This window comes from Coffea arabica, chromosome 1e (assembly GCF_036785885.1).
Source record: "Coffea arabica cultivar ET-39 chromosome 1e, Coffea Arabica ET-39 HiFi, whole genome shotgun sequence".
NCBI lineage: Eukaryota > Viridiplantae > Streptophyta > Magnoliopsida > Gentianales > Rubiaceae > Coffea > Coffea arabica.
Window position 1 is genome coordinate 17,348,477 of NC_092311.1, and position 6,000 is coordinate 17,354,476.

Consider the following 6,000-nt stretch of genomic DNA (forward strand, 5'->3'; position numbering starts at 1 on the left):
TTTTCTGCATTTTCGTGATTAGAAAAATTTTCTAGATAATTTTAAGGAGCGGATATAATTTTTAGATGCTTTTTCTAGTATCGAATAGGTTTTGAGAAAGTAAGAGCGTATACCGGACGTGGGACCCATTAGTGCGAAAAGTTCGGAAAAATTCAGCCAACTAGGTTACGTTTTGAATACTGGAATTAATTTATCGGGTGTTAAGAGATAAGTAGAGGTTGCAATTTGGATTGATATGAGAGAGAAAAGTTAGGTAGGTTTAATAAAAGGTGACAAGTGTCACCATTGGATTGGTCTTGAAGTAAGACCACTATTCCTATTCTTACCATTTGACTTAAATAAACCAAAAATGACCCAAAAATCATCAAAAAAATCCTCAAGGTGGCCGGCCCTCTCTTGCTCTCTTTCTCTCTCTCTTACTCCAAGCACAAGGAAGAAAACACTTCAATCTTGTTCCAAATCATCAAAACCAACCATCCAACCTTGATCTTGCTTCATAAAATCACTTAAGGAAGTGTTGGTGAGTTGTTGTGTGAAGTTTTTTTGGAAAGTTAAGGTGACCAATAGCTCTCTCTCTCTTGTTTTTAAGGTAAGTTGTGAAGAACCACCCCCCTCCTTTAATTGATGCTTAAATCATGCTTAGTGGTTGTATGAGATGCAAATTTATGGGTTATTTCTTGATTTGTGGTTGAAATGATGAAGTTTTATTATTTTTGGGGATTTTTCTATTTTAATATAAGCATGATTGTGTGGCTATCTATGATGATTAGAAATGGTATATAATGACTCTAGGAGGTGGAAAAAGTGATTAATTGCAACCAATTTCCGTTTTGGAAGAAAATTGAAAAACCTAGGGTTCTTAAGGGAGCATTCTGCCCGAATTTTTAGGTCCTAGATAGAGGCCGAATTGGCCTTAGCTCAAAACATGAAAGTTGTAGGGAATGACATTTTAGAGGTGCCTACAAATTTCAGGTCAATGGGAGTAGTGTAGAATGAGATAAGTCGAAATTACTATTGCTGTTCTGGTTTTACCCGAAATTAAGAACTGCGCCTATAATTGGTTGTTTTGGCTGGAATTGCTTCTGAATTGGTTGTTGAGGCCTTCTGATGAAATTTAGCCCTGTTTCTTAGATTTCAGCTGGTTTTGGAATTTCTGGATTTGGACTTGTAGAGCCTGAGTTATGATGTTTCCGCTAGAATGCGTTTTGGTGAATCTGTTTTACGTTATTGATGAAGTATCTTGCATTTTTGACCTATTTACACTCAAAACTGGGTTGAGTGACCTTCTGTGATGTTGTAGCCCTGTCTTTTAGCTTCGAGATGGTGGGTCTTACACCCTCATCCGATAAGCGTAGTTAAATTTGTGCCATTACCGCAAAATGAGGACAAAAACTATTTTTTTCAGGGCCAGAGCTAGTTACATTTCCGAAATTTCTGGTTTCCTTTAATGTTTGTCTATGCTTATGGAACCCTATTGGGGTCATGTTTGGCCTTGGTTTATGACTCGTTATCGAGTCTCATTGTATTTGTTTGCATGTTTTTAGGGCGTGACGGTGGTGCACAACGTTCTTTTGACGGAAGTGCATGAAACCATATTTGCTAGCTTGGTGAGTGTACTACTCACTCGTGTGCTATTATATGGCTTTGATATTTGAACTTGAGATGTTGAATGTTAATTGATTGAAGTGAGAGTGTACTTTATCACTCTCACTTATTGTTTCGCATGTTATTGGAAAGTTATTGGAATGTTATATGAAATGAAAAACATGACTTGGTGTCGTTTGGACGAGTCTCCAACAACTACAAATGTTATCAATGAGCTCAACCCCATTGGTAATTGATTGAATCGAGCCGGCGAGGGCTTGGTCGTGCCAATTAATGTGCCTTGAGGCAATGTTATGGAATCTTGTAGTATGATAGACTCTCGATTCCGGTTTACTCGAGTAATACCACAATGCACGTGTTTGGATTTCGGGCCCGGTTGGGGAATGTTAGGTGGAAGGAATGGAAGTAAAGTGGAGTCTACGGTTGGTTATTGTTGAACATTGACGGAGAGTCAATGACGTCGATCAAGAAATGCAAACGAGGAAAGGGCTCTTGAGAGCCATCTGTATCCTTTTATCACCATATTTGACGTGTGCCTTGCTTATTTTTATTATGTTGATTGAGAGCTTGATGCTTATATGCACTTGATTACGTAAGTGATAGTATCTCACTGGGCAATTAGCTCACACCGTTCCTTTTGTTTTCCTTACAGGAATATGACTCTTTTGGAATGAATCTTGATAAATGGTTGCCGAATGAACTAGATGTATATTTTGTTTTGTATTGTATATGAAGTGAAACCCTAAATGTATCTTTAGGGCCGTTTTCACTTTCAATTTGGCAAACCGTGTATATATTCACTTTTGACAACTTTTGTATGTCACTTTGGATTGTATTTGCTAAAGTTCAAGATGTGAATGTTTGTTCGATATTTGGTTGCGTTCTGACGGGTCGGTTACTATTCATGGCCGACTCCGAATTTTATTTTTTTATTTTGGGTTATTTTACCCTTTTGCCTTGTTTACGCGCGTTTATAAGTTCCGGAACGCAATAGATCGCTCTATACTGCACCGTTAGTCCTGGCGAGAGCTGGGCAGGCAGTCCGCTAACCTCTTTGGTTCGCCTTAGGGGAAGGTGGGGCTGTCACACAAAACCTAGTGGATTGGTTATTGGCTTGAAAGAACAAGATGATGTCATCATCTTGCCTTGAACACCACAAGTATCCAAGCTAAATACTTGATACTGTTCAAGGAGAAACGCAAGTTCCATCAAGGAACTCCATAAAAGGAGACAACTTTCTTTTTATTAATTTAACTTCAATCTCCCCCAATAGATAAATAAAGTTGGCTATTTATAGCCTTACAAGACTCAAAACCCTAATCTAAATTGGAAACAATACAAGCTTCCTTATTTGACTTGACACAACTTCCTAAATAAATTTGAAAGTAATTAACTACTTTTCTAAAACTCTAATTCAATTAGAATAGGAAACTAATTGACTCAATTGGCTTAACTATGGTCAACATGACCTTAGCCTTTATTTCCCTTAATAACTCAAGACTAACTAACAAGTATTGCTGGAAACTTACTTAAATAAATAACAAGAAATAAGCATGACAAATCTTCAATGATTCTTGAACCCGATTGCACCATCAACCATCAATTGAATTTTCTTGAATTTGAAGGGAATCCAAATCTTCATGTTCTCATCAGTGAGTGTAGTTGTGATGGCTTAAGTGCGAGTATTTAAGTGTGAAACCCTGAAGTGTTAGGTGGTGAATCTTGCTTCATTTGCTTAAGTTTCTTATTGTCTTGATGCTTGATTGTAATGTCGGAATGGACGGAAATAGTGGAAATAAGAACCATGAGCGGTCTCGTCGAGTCCTTAGCTACCAAGAACGTCTAGGAGGATCCTAGTATTTGACCTGAGATTGGGTTGATTGAGGAGATTGGCTTAATGAGTGTTGTCACAGACTACTTCCATACATGTTTGGATTGGGTTTCTATAGCGGATGGCTGACTTGAACATTTGATGGTTGTCCCTGTTTGAAGTTTAATCCTTGTAAGGATCTAATTATGTGTGTTGCGTATGGCTATTCTTGGGTTTGAGTGAGGAGTTCCACTTTGTGACTCGTAAGTAAGGACGGACTTGATAGTTCTATTGAAAGGGATCATATTATTGGGATATGTATACTCGACAATTAGTGTGAGATTGGTTATGATCACTCTCAAGTAACACCCCGAACTTGTGCGAGCAAAGGTAGGAATTTCGAGGACGAAATTCTTTTAAGGGGAAGAGAGTGTGAGACCCCGAAATTCTACTTGTCTTTATAGCTCTTATTTTAACTTACTTGCTTTGAATTCTTGGTTGCTTTACTGGTTTAATCATGGTTTTTCACCTATTTTCTTATTTAACTTGGCGCATGTCGAGTTTCATAGTGTATTATATTAGTGTGACCGATGTGTGCATTATGTTTGGTGAACTAGAATAATTGTGGTGCTAGAGGAATTATGCGATTAAAAGTGTTATGAGTGTATTAGAGGAACACAAGATAGATTGGCAATAAGAAACACAAGAGAGACAAAGAGATAGGGATGAAATCTTACCTTGCCACTTGTCACTTATCCATGAAACCTTGACCAAGACCTTTGATCAAGACTAATCCTTATCTTGCCATTTGTCACACCACTACAACATGTTGACCACCAAGACTAATTCTCTTCTTGCCACTTGTCAAACCACTACAACTTCTTAACCAAGACTAAGCCTTATTCTTATCCAACTAAAACTTTAGTTCTTCACCATTTTTTTCTTCTTTTTCTTTCTTGTCTTGGCTGAGTTTAGAGAGAGAGAAACAGAGAGAAAAGAAACAAACTTCAAGCATTGATTCTTGCCTATTTAGTGAAAAAAAATAAGAGAAAACCTAAATCTACTCCGACAAACCTTGAATCCAGCTTGAAGGGAAGCTCTTGGTGAAGTTTTTTTAGGAAGAAAGCCTTGCAACCTTCTTGATTTGCTTGCCATCTTTGGGTTTTGAGGTAAAGAGGTGAACTTTGCTAGAACTTCTAGTTTCTTCCTTGATTTTTGAATTTAGTTGATGCATGAGGTAATAGAAGCTAAAGGAAGGACTTATATGAAGGCTTTTATGGTTTTCAAATTATGTTGTAAAATTCCAGCTTTGGTGCATAATCTAGTCAGTTTAGTTTTGATGAAAAGGAAGGATTTTATGGAGGCTTGCATTTTTTTCAAGTTATGTTGAGAAATTTTCAGATTTGGTTCATGAAGTGCATAGCCTAGGTTCAAGTTATATATTTGTGATTGTGATGTTTTTTCTTGCCATACCGTTTGACACATGCTATGCTAGCCATGAATTATTGTGATTTTGCCATGAAGATAAGGTTGAAACTTTGAGGTTAGAGGAAAGGAATTTAAGGACAAGTTGCTAGAAATTCTTGTCTCAGTTGGAATTTTGGGATAGTTTTGACATATTATGCTCAAGGTACTTGCTAAAACTTTGTGACGAAGAGGGGAAAAACCTATTTTTCCAAACTGTTTGCTTGCTGAAAATTTTTGCAAGAAGCTCTGTGCAGATTTGGGAAATTGGCTATACCTTTGTATAGAAAAGTCGGAATTGAGTTCCGTTTGTTGCGTTTGAAACTAACCTCGTAGTCCTTTTAACCATGAGAATTTCAGAATTTTTCTCAATTCCTATGAATATCTGTGATTTTCCAAAGTTGACTGAATTTTCATTCTTGTTCTGTCTTTCTAATGGATAAAGTAGCCGCTTGATGGTGGTGGCATAAACACCAGAAATACCATAACAATAGTTAATAACTCCAAGAAATTGTTGCACTTGGGTTTTGGTCAAATTTTCTTCTGGAATATCTTTACTAGATTGTCCAACATGTTGTTCAGGTGTACAAGTACCATTGGAAATTTTCATTCCAAGGAATGAAATTTCTTGTTTTGCCAAAATCATTTTCTTTTCAGAAATCATAATCCCATATTGCTTAACAATGCTATGAAAGGTATTAAGCAATTGGAAATGTTCTTCCCAAGAATTACTGAAAAGAAGAATATCATCAATGTATATCAGGGCTGAATGTAGTATAGGCTGAAAAATCTTTATCATGGCTTTCTGGAAAAGTGAAGGTGCCGTTTTGAGACCAAAAGGCATGACCTTTCATTGAAAATGATGATTTGGAATGCAAAAGCAAGTTTTATGCCTATCATCAAGATGAATTCCCAACTTCCAAAACCCAAATTTTGAATCAAACTTTGAAAACCATTTTGCTTTGGAAATCTGGGCAAAAAGCGTAAATCTGTTGGGAATAGGAAATTTGTCATCAAGAATAAAAATGTTGAGAGGCTGGTAATTAATTACCAATCTCATCTTTCCTCTTGCCTGTTCAGATCTCTTGTTGACATAGAATGCTTGACATGCCCATTGAGAA